The sequence below is a fragment of the Dermacentor silvarum genome, chromosome 7 (assembly GCF_013339745.2).
Source record: "Dermacentor silvarum isolate Dsil-2018 chromosome 7, BIME_Dsil_1.4, whole genome shotgun sequence".
Classification (NCBI taxonomy): domain Eukaryota; kingdom Metazoa; phylum Arthropoda; class Arachnida; order Ixodida; family Ixodidae; genus Dermacentor; species Dermacentor silvarum.
In genome coordinates, this window is record NC_051160.1 from 142980567 (window position 1) to 142997156 (window position 16590).

General features: G+C 48.0%; 1 pseudogene; it reads left to right on the forward strand.

The window, feature by feature from the left end:
* The first annotated feature begins 12041 nt into the window (after positions 1-12041).
* On the forward strand, positions 12042-15685 carry LOC119458504 (uncharacterized; annotated as a pseudogene).
* The last annotated feature ends 905 nt before the right edge of the window (positions 15686-16590 follow it).

The window sequence follows — 16590 nt, forward strand, 5'->3', positions numbered from 1 at the left end:
TCGAATATGGTCCATTGTCTAGTACACTCTAGCCGAACTGCCGTCTACTTTGGACACCTCTAGCGCGGCAGACAGGAGGCCGGTTCGTCGTCCGCTAGCATGGCTAGCGTGGACGGACCTTAACCGGAAGTAGGCAGTGTTTTGAGAAGCGCGTTGGCGATGACGTATGTCACGTGACATTTCGAGCAGCACTCGGCGAGGGGAGACCAGCCGACGAGGAGAGAAGCGAAGGAAAGAGCGAAACGAGGGAGGGCCGTTTTTCGATCATCAAACGCGTGTAACTCCGCTATTACGGCACCATTTCGAGAAATTCTCGCGGCTACGTGTTCGTTGTAGACTCGTGCACAACTGCAACACCACAACTAAATTTCGACCTCTGGGTGGTTTAGGGGCCCTTTAAGGGCTGCAGAAGTAGGCGTCTCTTTCCTCCTCTACGATCACCATATATGTAGAGTACACGTACCTTCTTCCGACGCGCGAAAGGATGTGGGGGAGGGGGGGGAGGGGCAGGGAAGGGAGCTGCGGCACCAAGTGCCTATTTATATCAGAGGCTCCGGTAACAGTCACCAACGCCGCACGCATTTTGAGCGAACGCGGGCAAAACGCCGGCGGCGTCGACAACAGTTCTGCGTGTTGCCGGTGCTGCTGCATGTCCAAGTTTATACAGCTGATAAAGCTGCTATCATTACTCCGTATAGCTCTCTTCAAATTTGCGATAGCAATTGATGCTTCGCCTTTCAGGTGAAACTGCGACAACTTTTTCTTCTTTGCGGCGCGCGGGGGCGTATTCCTATGATGATGATGATGATTTATTGGCATCCCCTTTGAAACGGGGTGGCGACAAATAGTCACCTAGCCTGCTTGATTTAATCAGGTATACTACACATGTTCGTTATCTAGCATTTTTGTATACCTTTTTCAAAAATTTAGCTTGTACCGCTGCCTATGATTTTAAGAGATCAGGTCGTATCCATCTTTTCCCTGCTTTTTTTCCACCAGTACTCTAATCGTCTCTTGCTGATCTCTACGGCTGATCTGTTTATGTTTCCTTCCACTATATTTAAACCCAAGCGCTTCTGGGAGTTGCACGTTACCTACGGTTCTCGCTGGGTGGATCCCGTCGCATTCCATTAGGATGTGCTGAGTGGTCTCTGGATCTTTACTGCAGCATACACATGTCTCATCTAGTTCCGAATATTTGTTCCGAAATGTTTTCGTCCTTAGGCAACCGGCTCGAGCCTCAAATAGCAAGGCACTGCCCTTTGTGTTATCGTACAGATTTTCCCTTCTAATTTCTTTCTTCTCATTCTTGTAAATCTCCATTGTCATTTTCGTTTCCATTCTTTGCATCCAATTCACGGTCTCTATTTCTCTCACTTTCTTTATGATGACCTCTGGTTGTCTATTTACAGTTTCGATTATCCTGTACTTGGTTGCCAACTTCCTTGACCTCTTCCTCCATTCTGTGTCCACGCTTTTCATGTAGAGATACTTGTGTACTTTAGCCGCCCATTTATTTTCATCCATGTTCCTGAGCCTTTCTTCAAAACTAATTTTGCTTTGTGCTTCTCTGACTTCAAAAGAGGCCCAACCCATGTCACCCTGCACTGCCCCATTTGTGGTATTACCGTGGGCTCCCAAAGCCAACCGTCCTACTGATCTTTGGTCAACTTCCAAACCCGCCAATATATCCGATTTTAAGCATATAATGGCATTTGCGAATGTTAGCGCTGGCACCATTACTCCTTTCCAGATTCCACGCACCACCTCATACTTATTGTGGCCCCACAGTGCTCTGTGTTTCATTTGAGATTATCTTGGTGGTTGCTTGAGTAAATCTTTCCTTCGTTTATGTGTACGCCGAGGTACTTATATTGCTTCACTATGGGTATTACTTGCTGTTGAATTGACACCACGAAGTTACTCGTGTGTTCATTAAAGATCATAATCCCTGATTTCTCTGTGCTAAACTTAAGGCCTAGATTTGTCGCTGCGTTCCCACAGATATTCGCAAGTATCTGTAAATCTTTTTTATTGTCCGCTAGTAGCACAATGTCGTCTGCGTACATCAATCCAGGGACCTTCTGTTGCACCATTTGTCCATTACGCATGTAGGATAAATCAAAACCTAATTCGCTGTTTTCCAGTCGTCTTTCTATGCCCTTGACGTAAAGCGTGAACAACAATGGTGACAGAGGGCATCCTTGCTTCAATCCTTGGTGAATTCCCACCACTTCATTTCCTTTTCGGCCTTCCCATGCCACTTGTACTTGGTTGTCTCGATATATCTCCCTCAGCAGCTCCACGAAATCGTCATCTATGCCTTCGTATTGAAGAATATCCCACAACAATTCCCTGTCTACGTTGTCATAAGCTCCTTTAATATCTAGAAATGCTACCCATAAAGGTCTTTTCTGAGCTACTGAAATCTCTATGCACTGAGTTGAAGACAATATGTTTGTACTAAGCGTCTGCCTGGCCTGGCATTCTGTAGTTCCCCCAATACACCGTTTTCCTCCACCCACTTCGACAGTTCTAATTTTATGGCTTGCATTGCCATTCAATATATCACCGACGTTAATGTAACTGGCCTGTACGAGCTCGTCTTATCCTTATCTCCTTTGCCTTTGTAGATGAGATTCATCTTGCTTTCACGCCATCCAACGGGAATATTCTTTGTTCTAATCACTTGCTCTATGGCATTAGTCAGCAGTGCCTTGCTTTTTGGACCGAGGTTTTTGATTAGCTGTATTGGGATTTCATCGGGTCCTGCTGCCGTGTTGTTAGGGACATTTTCTGCTGCCTTTTTCCAATAGAAGCTTTCTATGCTGAATTTTGATCTCTCAAGCCTCTCTGTTGTTGCTGGGTCTGTTGTCTGAACTACACTTTTTCTCGTACCGAAGTTATGCCTGATAACGTCTGTGATGTACCGCAGCGCATCATCGCCTTCATAGATGTTACCGTCTTCATCCCTTATAGCCGTTTGCGAGTTTCTAGTTGGAGCTCCGAGTGCTTTTATATGGTTCCAGAATCTTTTTGGGGCGCCTTTGTCTCTTTTGTGAATGTTATGCACCCAACGTTCACTTGCGCATTTAATTTTCTTTTGCACGAGCTCACTCGCAACCCTTTTCTTTTCTCTGTATGTATTCCATCTAAGGAGCACCTCTTCTTCTTGTAATCCCAACTTTTTGGCTTCTCGATGAACCCTAGATGCCTCTTTACGCTCTTCTATAGCTTGTTTAATTTCCTTGTTCCACCACTTACGTGGTTTCCTCTTTCCAATCCAACAGTTGTATTGCCGTGTCCGCCTTATTTCATGCTGCATAACCTCCACCAGTTCCTTATATTCCCAGACTGCTCTAGGAAAAGCCTCAATTTTCTTCTCTATGTTGTTTGCGATCTCTGTTATTTGCTCGTCATTTATTTTTAAAAACTCTGATGCTATGGGTTCATGTTCTGCGCTAGTATCTCACCCAAACTTTAATGCTAAACGTCTATGATCGCTTCCCAGGCTATTTTTTTTTCATTTTCGTCTATTATCATTTGGTCTAGTTGTTCGTACACCATTTCCAAGACTAAGGCGTAGTCGATACATGACTGCCTGTTTCCGCATTGCCACGTTACCTGTCCATGACACTTATTCTCCCTGTTAACTACTATAAGGTTCTGTTCATCACACAAATCCAGCACTAGAGAGCCGTTGTAATCAGTATATCCGTCTAAATCGTCCATGTGCGCGTTCATATCTCCCACTAATATCACCTGGCCCGAGTTTATTGAACTCATTAATATCGCTTCTAATGCAATCGACCAATTCCTTATTTTTTTCCCTGCTATCACTACCTGTCCATAGGTAAGCTACTCCCAGCCACGTCTTTTTACCTTGCCATGTACCACTAATCCATAAATGCTCTTTACATGTCTCGTTTACCCTTCGCCACTTCAGACCTCGCCTAATTAGTACGCCTACGCTTCCGCCTTTCCTTGACCCGGTCATTCTGTTGCACCCTTCCCATACAAAGTTGTCAATAACAGGCGGCTGCTCCAAATCTCGTAGATGCGTTTCGGTCAAGGCGTACACGCTAATCGCTTCATCATTCAGTTGCGTTTGAATTTCCAGCCATTTTTCCTGCTTACGACCACCCTGCATGTTAATGTAGCAAATTTTACCTTCTCTATTCTTATACTTTCTGCGTCTTTTCCTGACTCCTGGTCGCCTAATTCTGCCCTTTACTGGTGTTTCGCTATGTTCAATACTCAATCCTGCTTCCTGATTGCCTGGGGCCCGCCTAAAAAAGCTACAGCTCGTGCCGCGAATCGACTTCCGACCGGTGTTGCTACACTTTCACTAAAATGTATCCCGTCACGCACAAAAGCGCCTTCGCGGCCTGCTCGGTGCACTTCTCGGTTGATGTCAATGACCGTAAAATTCATTGCTTTAGCTAGAGTCCAAATTTCCCTGTTTACTGCAAGAACTGGCCTTTCAATTTTATAACCCTGCCTTTCAACCTTGGCACCGTGCACACCGCGATTTGTACTTCTTTTGAAACATTCCACAGGTCGGTGACCCCTTTGGCTATTTGCTTTGTGATTCCTGCTCCTCGTCCGTTCAGTACGTCAATCACTCCGCCCATTATCACCACTAGGTGTTTCTCCTCCATTGTGTCCCACATGCGTTCCTTGGCCTTCGCTATCACCTCTCTGATCGGCTTTCCCGGAAGCGCGCTAACCTGGACTCGTTCGTCTGCCCCTACCCTCTCTGCTATCGCCGGTTCTACTTTACGCATGTTGGAATCCCCAACAAAGACAACTCGACGCTTTCCTTCCCCCTCACCGCCGAAAGCTGCCCCTGAAGTCACAATGCCCTCCCCTCCTTTCTTATCCTTGCCCTTGACGTTGTTTTCTTCCCTGGCCGCGTCAGTGGTATCCCCTTCGTGACTATCACTGACGTTTCCGCCACTGCTTCCCGGCGTGGCGGGTTCGGCTGTCTCTGCACTCGCATCGGAGCCAGTTCCGTTCGCGGTGCTCGCCTCGATGCGTTCATCATTGCTTTGCAGAATGGTGGCGCTCAGCTGGATTTCTGCGTTAGCTAGCTTTTCTTCTGCCTCCTTCCTCTGCTTCTGCTCGATTTCAAGTTCCTTTTCTAGCTTTCCAACCCGCTTAGCTAACTTATCCTTGTCTTGCTCTAGGCGGTCTAGCCGCGACCCTAGCCAGCGCCTCCTCTATAAAGTATAGAGGAGGCACTGCCCTAGCACACACATCCTACAGATAAAATCTGCACCATTCGCTTCGCGTGCTGACTGAAACCGCGTTTCTTCCTGCGCGTAGGAACGCTCGCACTCAGAACAACGCACGCGTGGGTTCCCCCTAGTACCAACCATCATCTCGTACTAACAAGGCGTAGATGTGGGAAAAAAATTTATTTACCTACTTTTATCTAAGCGAGAAGACCAAGAAAGTGAGAAAGCCTTAAAATAATTTATAAAGATTGCTTGGCTAAGCTAACCCTCCTAAAAAAACCAAAAAGTGAAATATAAAATAACAAAACTTATCTCTTTGGCACGCTGCTCCTGCTGCCCTGAAATGGCACCTCGACTCGACACGTCCGCTCCCGTCGGCTTCACTCGTGAGAGTGAAGCCCCCGTACTTTGAAGCCCCCGTATTTCAGCCCCCGTACAGCGCTCGACCGCTGGCGCCACGCTGCGCCGCTCGCGCGTACCGCGTTTCTAGGTGGTTGCTTTCGCCGAGGGCGCTCGAACGCAATCATATGGTTCGCATGCTTGCTGACCTTGCAAGTGTGGCTGTATGGCTGAGTGGTTACGGCGCTCGCTTCGGGATAATGCGTACGCGGGTTCGATTCCCGCCCTGGCTCGATTTTCTTTATTCTATCACGCTTTTCCTTTTGTTTTCCTGTCTGTTTGCCAGCGCGGTCGTTTGAACGGCGGCGCTCGGCGCCACGGCGGCAGCCGTGGTGCCGGGCGCCGACGCGAAGCGGCGGTCGTTGGGGTGTTGCGGAGCGCAGCATAGCAACACCCCAAAAAAAAAGATACTGCTCCAGTCAGGTAGACTGCTCCCTCCCTGATAGTGAGATTATATTTGGATCATCAAAACAGTGATGCGTTTATTTAGGAATACCACCGATCCCCTAACAGCAGGCTAGTCAGCCCCAACCCAGCGTGTTCTCCGTAAACGCCTCCTCTGTTCCAACGGCGGCGGCTAGAAACATGGTACGCGCGAGCGGCGCAGCGCCGTGGCGCGTCGACCGTGGCTCCCCCTACGCAGTGCCTACGTGTGAAGCGCTGTGGCTACGTGTCGCTCGCGCTCTTGAACTCGTATTTTGATCGGAATTTTAGGGGCGAAGCTCCTTATTGACCCTTTTCGCGGCGCTCCCGAGGGCGCGGCCATGTTTAATCATGTGGTGACGCGTCCATTGCTTGCCTCAGCCGCCTCCGCGTTTACAATGCAAACGCGTGACGCCGGCGCGGCGCAGCAAAGCTCTGTTTCGACGCGTATCGTAGACGGTGACTGCGTGCACGACACGAAGCTTTGGCCACAGCTTTAGAGGACATTAAGTGCTTTCAGAGCTCATTACGCCTTGTCCAAATGGCGTGAGCAGTGTATACGGTGCTTGTACTAAAAGCGGGGCTAGAAATGTATTCCAAGCTGTCCAAGCTTTCCGCTTATGAATAAAATCGCGATCAGTGTGATCTGCTTTCTTTATTTGGCAAACATTTTGAACCAGCGGCTTGTCATATTTCTGACTCAGTAAAGTTCCTCGGTGCGGCCACTATCTGATTGTTTATTTTTAGCATAATCATTTGCGGGTCTGCTCTGCTGCGATAAATTTGTTCTTGCTGCGCACAAAGCTTAGAATTTAAATGTTCTGTACTTTGCGGTAGCTCGCAGCAAAGACGTATTATCGCTAGTCCCTCGCTTACTCTGTGGACCGTCACAAAAAATTAAGCTTCAAACATTCGTGTCTTGTCGGTGCAGTCGCCGTCACTCATGCTTCGGCACATTTATTCAATTGTCTGCTTATTCACTCACACGTTGGCGATAGGGTGCAGGAAACTTACTATGCCAGTAAGTGGCACTACTTCATTGTGTAAGGAGCGGTACTCACTCCCAAGTGCCGACGTTCCGGAGTTGAAGTCCTTTCTTTGGAGGTTAGCTATACAGAGCGGGCGAATTAATTATATTTTTTTATCCTTGAGGAAAGCCGTGCATCGCGAAGGGCGGCAACACAGGCAGTGCTTATGTAACAGTGGCGACACAGGTTGATTCCATTCATTAATATGTGGATCCCTATTTTTGCAGCGAACTACCGCACACGTCTTCCCTTTATCGTTACACATTTTGCAGTATGAATTGGGCACAGTGCATTACCGCACACCCAGTTGCATTTTCAACAGCTGATCGCACAGTAGCAGGGTAGAAGCAGTAATGGTTTCGTATTCGTGCGCATTCGCTGAGGCAACGTATGGCGCGCGGCCGAAAGCGCCATCTCGTTCTTGTAGGGCAAACTGCTCCGCGAAAAGGGTCAATAGCGGCACCCGTTCGTCCCCGTCGTCGTAGTAGTAGTGTGTAACCAGTCTGAGAAAAATGAGGAAAAAAAAAGTTGCAGTGGCTTAGCTCGGCTATGCCAGGATATACGTAGCGTTAGCAAAGGTTCAGCTGATTATTCTTAGCTTATTCTTAAGATAAGATTATTCTTATGAGTCAAGCTTCTCCGTTCTTCTGCGCTGTTGAGCAGCATTTGCTGCTCCATGGCTATACCACACTGGCAAACGCCAGTCAGAAGCGCAGCGGCTCCAGCGCAGTGTCAGACGGCGACTGCACAGCGAGCGCGCGCCGGCGCCAGTGCGTCTACCACGGCTACGACGTCACTCCTCTGGAATGCGCAGACCGGCGCCGGTGATCCGCGCGCGGCGGCGGCGGAGTGCGCGAGAGGTGCCGGCTCCGGTGCGCATGCCGTGTGACATCACTGACCCTTGCGCATGCGCAGCACGGCTCTTGATGTGCCGCGCGAAACGGGCTTGGCTAGGCCAGTGTAGCTAACGCTACAAAAATTCCGAAGTTGTGTCCGTAGCGCGGAATCGAACCAGGGAACCCTCGCTTCCGAGCGCGCGGCGTTAGCCCACTACGCCACGAAGCGGACATGGACACACGCACCACGATGGCAATAAATACCCAACATTAACGAAAGGCCGCGTTTCTAGCGCGTTTCTAACGCGTTTGTGCTAGCGCGTTACGGCCCGTGTAAGAAGCTGGTGTAAGACGCTGTGGCCTCTCCGCCTTACCTTCAACGCGTTTCGAACGCGCTGCCCAAAGCGGTGGCAAGTCAAGTTCAAGTCGAGGAGCGTTTATGAATAGGGGGGGGGGGGGGGTATGTGTAAACTCTCTCAGCAGTCATGTGATGGCGTCGGCAAACGCGGTGCACGTTCCGGCATGTGTAAATGGCTGCGTAAGACGCTGTGGCCGCTCCCCCTTACTAGAGAGTACTGCACGTTTCTAACGCGTTTGTGCTAGCGTCCCCTTAGGCGGGAGATCCGATGATTCCCTCCGGAGCTTCGCCCACTCATCATCATTCACCCCGTGGATATGCTGTGATTTTTTTTTCGCGTTATGTTATGACTGGCTGCCGAAACAACGAGAGGACGCATAAATGCCGTTGCGCTTAGATGGCTGTACTATATTGGCGGTGATACAGTGAGCCTAAAGCCTCTAAGTCGGGCTTTAACTGAGCCATGCCACGCGCGACTTCGGCGTTGGTTGACCTGGCGCCGTGATCTCTGCGTTTCAGTAGCTCCAGTCCCTCGTTGGCCAGCGGCTAGCGTGCAGAGCGGGCCTCTATTTACTTGTGTTGAGAAGTCCGAGTGGTCGCGAAGGTTCCATGGATGGTGACGCGCCAAGTTTCGAGAGGAGGAGATATCCAGAGAGATCAGAAAAACGGTTTTATATACAAACGTACATATTTCACAAGTAAGGTTCCATGATATTGGAGCCGTCTACACGCTAACATCTTTGCAAGTTCTAGCGTTTACATCTCTGAGCGTCTCAAAACACTCAAGTCGCGCTTTTTATCCCTTTCGTTTCCCACTTTCACTCGACGAGGGAATGCACTTTGGTTCTTCTTAGCCAAAGACCATCTTCGACTAGTTCGTCATATCTCGCTATGATGTGCCATCGTTTCCTGCCGGGCTCCGCCTCCAATCTTTCCTGATCGCCCCCGCACACAGGCAACGGTTGACACCTTGGGAACCAAACGTTGATGTCGTTCCCACGGGGAATGCTTGACGCTGGCCCCTTGCAAGAATTAGTCGCCTCTCCGTGGCGGTCAGTTCGCGGAAGCCACCATTTCCAGGGAGAGCGGTGGCTGTTGTCTTTGAATGGGCTCCAGGTTGGCGCGTCGCAGTCGGCGCCGGGCCTCGTCGTAGCTCGGGCGGGCGCTGGTGCTTCACGAAACACACCAAGAGCGACGTTGTCGTTTTAGCTACGCACGAGGCCGATGACCCATTGCAGTCTGGGGACTAATTGCACGTCCATCAATCCCAGGTGACTGACGGTGACACTTCCTGGCCGCGACAAACGTGAAGAGCACTTGACATGTTCACGTCTGTCGATGAGGCCTCCTTTGTCCCGAAGGACCGCCAGACACAACACTCGCGAGCAACAGGACCGTGCGACGACGCACCTTTTTTCAGCCGCCATGTTTGTTTTGATGTCTCGCAGTGCGGCAGCGGCCGCGCCGCTGGTTGGTTGACCGGTTGTAATCCCGCAGCGAATGCTTTCCCATAATTCCTGATGCGATACGCTTCTGTTTACATGCGCCGCTGAAATGCGCATTCTCCATTTCAACTACCCTTGTTTGGCGCATTGGATGCGATGCGCCTTCCTAGCGAATTACCTCGTTTACATGAGATACGATACGCTTGAAAGCTGATACGATACGCTTCTGTCGTATTCATGTAAACGTCGCTAATGACTACGCTTCGGGAGTGAATGATCCACCAGCTGTATATATGCAGTTGTCTTACATGTTTCACTGACTAGTGAGCTACCGATCATTCGGCGGAAGCGGTCCGTCGATAATAGAGTTTTAGTTTAGCGTTAGTGTAATAGCGGGGTTACGGGAAATAGCGTTACCGTTCCGCAAACGAACTTTGCAGAAAGAGAGTTTTAGTATAGCGTGATAGCGTAGTTTACGTGTGGGACGCTATTCCATTACGCTTTGAATTACGCATACACAGGGCACCTAATTCTATGTGTGTGTGCGTCCGGAAAGTGCGATGGGCAGCGCAATGGAAGCCAGGAGCGCGTTGTATTTTTACTTCACATGTCCGTCGATCTGCAACGAAACAGACAAGCAGTACAAGCTGTCTACCATAGCCTCCGAAATCCTCCCATCTCAGAGGCCATATGCCGTCGTCGCGCCTATCTCCCAACTTTAGCGACAGATGGCGCTCGCATCTCAGAAAAAATTTCTCTCGTTAGGCTTCGGCGCGTTCGAAACGAGAAGCGATCTCGAAAATTCCTCAAGATTAGCCATAACACTCTCTCGGCGAAGCGGCATGAGACTAAGCAAAAGCCGTTTACGCAGTCATTTGCTACGAACAAAGTGAATTCTACAAAAACAACGCCAAATTCAGTTCGAAGCGGGCGACCGGGACCGCCGCCATGTTTTACGTACACTACCAATGCCTCCTTTAGAAGATGCCTGCCGCGTGAGCCGAGAAGCTGGTTCCTGCCCCTCTCCTCTTTCCTCTCCTCCACCGGGGTCGGCTGCGAGCGCTAGCTGCGGCGGCCGCTCCAAACCTGAATCACGACACCCTGCCTCCGAGATTACAGCGGCGTCTGTTGCGATCCCGGAGGCAGGACCCGCGATCTCTCGTCAAGCCATTGGTCGAGCGCGTCCCAGCCTCGTAATCGTCACTTCCTCTGCAACAGGAAGTAGGGTCGGCATTGAGCGCCGTCTCTCCGCGACCACCCTGAACTACGGGAACCTCCGCTCCAATGGGAAAGCGAGCGACGCGTCAGGCATCTAGTAAAGGAGGCATTGACACTACGTACACCACGCTAACACGGTAACGTTAACTCTGAGAAATAGCGTGCGCACGGTAAACGGTATAGGTCGGTTAGCGTTCTGCGCATGCGCACTTCGATCCCGCTATTCCGGTACGCCCGCTATTCCGGTAACCACGCTAAACTAAAACTGTCTAATGAGGCTAGGGGCTTCGCTCGCTTGCAGGAAGCCTTACACTACTCCACACATTTTTTCTCTTTTTTTTTGCGGACTTGAGTAGCGCGGCAGCGGTCATCTTACAGGTGTATGCGAGGCTGCTTTTGCGGATCATATTGCCGCTTGCATGTGCTGCGCGCGGGTCCGAGAAATTCTACCCTGCGTATTGTATCTACTATCTTATCAAATGCAGAGCAGAAACTATGAGTTAACATCAAGGTTTTGTCCTGGCCACTGACAAAGCCACGCAGGAATGATTTAACTCTATAATCAAGGGCGTTGCAATGGGGATAGCATTGCTAGCAGTTCTTCCGGGGGATTGTTCGTTTTCCAATATTGAATAACTGAATTAATGCACCCGCAACACGGAATCTGTCATATAAAGCGAAGGAGCAAGCTGTCACAATAATGATCCCCGGTTATATCAAATGTGGAGAGAATATTTTTTTTATTCATGCGTATGAGCGTTTGGTAGAGGACATGACAGTATTCAGGTGCCTTTGCGTCATGCACACTTTACGCTGTTTCCACATTTGCAGTCGCATACAACTCAAAAACGCAGCAATGCCCCTCAAAGGAGGCCACTGGCTTCCTTTGTTGACATGTCATGACGTCGCGTTTAATCTCCTCGCACCTGCTAATGCGACATCGCAGAGAGCTGATAGCGGCAAGGGGTTTAACCACAAATTAACTGCATTCCCCGCGACTGCATGACAGTTGGTCGAAGGGCTTCCTCCCAGTTTACCTCCGAGGTGCATTTGCCACTCCTCTGTTTAGTTCTGCTCGACTGCTAGCGCCCAAGATGATATAAAAATAACATACAACAGGGTGTCTACCAACCGGGAAAACAGGGAATTCTCAGGGATTTTGAATATTCTGGAAAAACTCAGGGAAAACTCAGGGAATTTGTGCCTCTATCAGGGAAAATTACTGTAGGGATGGGCGAATATAGGGTATTGTCGAATATTTCATTGAATAATTCAATGTTCGTTATTCGCTTCGATTCGAATTCATGGATTCAATATTTTCGAATTATTCAGCGGTCCCAAATTCGCAACTCCAGCAATTCATGCGACACCTAGCGGCGGTAGGGAGAAACGCCATATGGAGGTCCAGTCGCCGTGTGTGCCGTAGAGACTGCTATCACGGACGGAAGAATGGAGCCCCTAGCAAAAAAAAAGCGAACGGCCAAGCAGTTCTGCTGTGTTCCTCAGTGCGTGTCAGCGAGATGGAAGGACAGCGATATTTCCTTTCACGTATTTCCCTCCGAATCGAAAGACCGAAGCCGCAGAGCCAGGTGGATCGCTAACCTCCGCATCGGCAAGGCTGTGACGGTGACAATGACTGTTTGCTCACGGCATTTTGCACGGAATGATTTCTCCTTACCAGGTGAGACACTATTGTGAACTCGAATCGAATACATGGCCATTGTGCATGGTCATTAATTATACATGTCGCTGCGGCACCTTATGTAAACACGTTTCACATTGCGAGGACTTGCGATTGGGCTGTGCATTATTTGCTGCATATGTTAGCTGCAACGCGAAATTCGAGCACAGGTTCGACCTGTCACAGCGGTTTCTGCGAGGAACGTCTCCTGTGCACTCGTTGACCACATTGGCTGTAATTAGAGGTCATGTTCGACGTTTCACAGCGGTTTCTGCGAGGAACGGCTCCTCTGCACTCGTTGACTACACGTGGATGTAACTCGGGAGGCTTTTGATGCCCAGCACGTCTCGCGCAACATATACGGGAGTCGGAAATTTAAATGTTTACGAATGATGTACTAGCAAGTTCGGGAAGCGTTGAGTGTAAACGTGGCACGTATGTGGTATGCTCAAGCGCAATAAATATCATGCGCGGCGCGGATGAACTTGCAGCACAGGCGCACTGCACACGGGCACTTCCCAGTGCGACTGATACGAATTTGCCACTTGCACTTGAGAATCTCCGACGCGCTCAAGAGTGCCCATATAACACTGGTATTTCGCACAGACGGCGAGCGTGTCACGTTCATTGCAGCAGTTGGCCACTTACGCGCCAGCCACGTCAATTTTACACGCGTTTGCTAGTTGCGAGGTAAAGTTACAGCGCCCGCCGTCTACTGACGTGTCCCATATATATGTGCAGTATTAGTACCTAAACTAGCATTATCTGGATTATTAAATCATCCCCAATTGTCAATGGCAAAGATACTCGGGTCATGTTGCGGTGTTTGCAACTGTACTTTGTGTTATGAGCAGCTTTCAACTACATTTTGCAGATGCTACATTCGGTGTACAACGTTGCATAGCTCTGCACACTCAAACCTGTGCTTCATTTCCTTGCAAATGCTTTTTAATAAATATTGTGGCCTTGCTTCTGAGGTAAAAAGAAAAAATTCAGGGCGCAGCCCATATTGAGACACAATAAAGCATAAACAATTCATTTATTTTTTCAGATGTTGCATGTCAAAGACGGCGGCTGAAAAAAAATGCAATACCAACTGAAAACCTGCCAAGGACGTCATGTTATGATGAGAACAAAGATATTCGGATGAAAGAGCTTTCACTGGCAAGACTTCGCCGACGTGCTGATCGGTCAGCCAGAGTAAGTTAATTTGACTGCATAGTGCAGCACGTATATGCTTATGGTACATACACCATGGCTACAAGCATGCAATAAATAATGTCAACACTTTTTAATGCATTACAGAATAAATCAAGCAAGCAGACTGCTGCCTCTCCATTAGAAGCAGAGGCATTGCCCCATGGACCTGTCAACACGACCACCATGGTAAATTGACTGCCTGCAACTTGTGCACACATTGCTTAACCACTATTTCCTTGGGACTAAACTCTGTGTGACATTGCAGGATGATCTTCCATTCCCTGACAGCAGCAGCATGGACGAAATGAGTGACAAAGAAAATATGGTAGTATCTTTTTGTATATATGTGTTGTGGTAGCTGTCTTTACCTAGACGGCGGCATGCTTTCTGGATTTACTTCGTAAAAGCATTGTATCATGTGGTGTGTGATGGGTGCACATTCACTGCAACTTGTGCACACATTGTTTAACCACTGGTTCCTTGGACTAAACTCCACCTGACATTGCAGGACGATCTCCCATGCCCTAACAGCATGGACCAAAGCCTTGTAAACACCACAAGTGACATGGACATAGCAGATTTGGTAATTTTTCTATATATATGTGATATGGTAGCTGTCTTTACCTAGCCAGCAGCATGCTTTCTGGATTTACTTTGTGAAAGCATTGTGGTGTGTGATGGGTGCACAGTAACTGATGCAAAACCCCTGGCTTTCCTACTTCCAACATTGAATTTAACACATTGGCATGCATTATTGGAAAAAAAAGTACTTTGACAAAAAAGAAGCTACATCTCGCATCAGCTATGTCAGACATTATAACTCTTGTTTTTGTTTTGTGACAGGAATGTGCTTGCCGACCTGGCCCCCAGACATTAACGGCAAAGTACTCGAGAGAAGAAAAAGATGTGGCAAATTTCCTCCTAGAAATGGCTTCAGGAACAAGGCTTATAGAAAGCAAGGCTGTCCAAGTGACATCGGGTTCTTTTCCACAGAAGTTTGTGGACACGATAAATAGTAGCAACGTAAATACATTCACAGGCCTGCCATCAGTCGATGTTCTGAATGCTCTTGTGACGTGCTATACAAAAATTCATCCACTTTCAGGACGGCACCAGTTGTGTGCAAAAGAAAGAATTGCATTGACATTGGTGAAACTGAAGCACAATATTTCCACTGCATTCTTGAGTCACCTTTTTAACTGTTCTCTAACCACATGTAGCAACATAATTGCAGAGACTGTTCAGTTGATGTCTAAAATTCTAAAAGTAACTGTGACTGTGCCACCAAAAGAAGATGTTGTTGAACATTTGCCTGTCTGCTTTAAACACTTCAGTAATGTGCGTGTCATTGTAGATTGCACCGAAATTCCTATTGGCCAGCCCAACTGTTTGCGGTGTGCATTACAGACCTACTCCTTCTATAAGAAAGGTTTCACAGTTAAATATATGGTGACTGTTACACCAAGTGGTCTTATTGCCCACATACCGCACCTCAGACAAGGCCGTTTTTGAGCAAAGCTGCCTCATCAAGCAACTAGACCCGATATCAGATGCCATAATGGCAGACCGTGGCTTTCTTATCGATGACATTTGTGCGGACAACCTAATTGAGTTAATCAGGCCTCCATTCAGAAAACAAAAGCAGATGTCAAAGGGTGATGCACTTAGGACACAAAAGATAGCATCAGCAAGAGTTCATGTAGAGCGTGCTATACAGCGAATGAAAATATTCAAAGTTTTGTCAACAAGAATCCCATGGAGCATGGTAGGACTACTTGACGACATTGTTATAATTGCTGCAGGCATCACAAACCTCTCGTCACCGATTTTAGCAGCACATCGATTTCTGTGAGTCCTGCATCAATACATTTGCCAAGCGTATTATTTGCATCGTAAAAGTGGTTCGTGCTTTCCATGCAAGGAAGTTTAAAAATTTGCAGAAGTGGAAGTGCCATGTTCCTTACCAGCAGAGGTGAAGCCAGTGCTTGGCCTTATTTTAGATCTGAAATAGACCTTTGTTGGGTTGTGTCCTCTTACAGATCAAGTCGTTTGGTTCTGGTAATGTAATTGCGTGGCTAATTAGACACTAAAAGCATGTTGTTCCTGTCAGAAGTATTATCTTCCTCTGAGTATTGATTACAGTATTTCTGAACCAATTTACCAAGACTGCAACTTGTGGCACTTGGCTTCATCTTAAAATTGGTAACACTAAAGTACACGTCAGCCAGTCTCTGTATGGCAAAATAAGTCACGTTAATGGGGTTCAGGCATCAAATTTCTGGATTGCACTTTTGTTTCAAACATTTCTTTTGCTCCAGGAAGCATGATACACCACTCAATATTCTTATATTCTCAGTAAATAATTTAATATCACATTATTTATGTGAACGATTTTCAGTTTTGATTTGTGGGCGCAGAGTTGGACAGTGACGTCACTGTCTAGGAAGCTTGTTCTGTGGCTCCAGATTAATTTTGACCACCTGGAGTTCTTTAACGTGCACTACAACGCAAGCACACGGGCGTTTTTGCATTGCGCCTCCATCGAAATGCAGCCACCGCAGCCGGGATTCGATCCCGCGATCTCGTGCTCAGCAGCGCAATGCTTCATTATGCTTCCAACACAGTGACGTCCGTGTCAATTTAGGCACTCTTTGGAAGCAAATGAAAATATATTTTAAACATTTTCTGTGTCCAACTCTTCATATTGAGTCTTCTTGCATACCGAGGAAGCCTACAGTATGCTTTTTATAGCCTAAAAATTT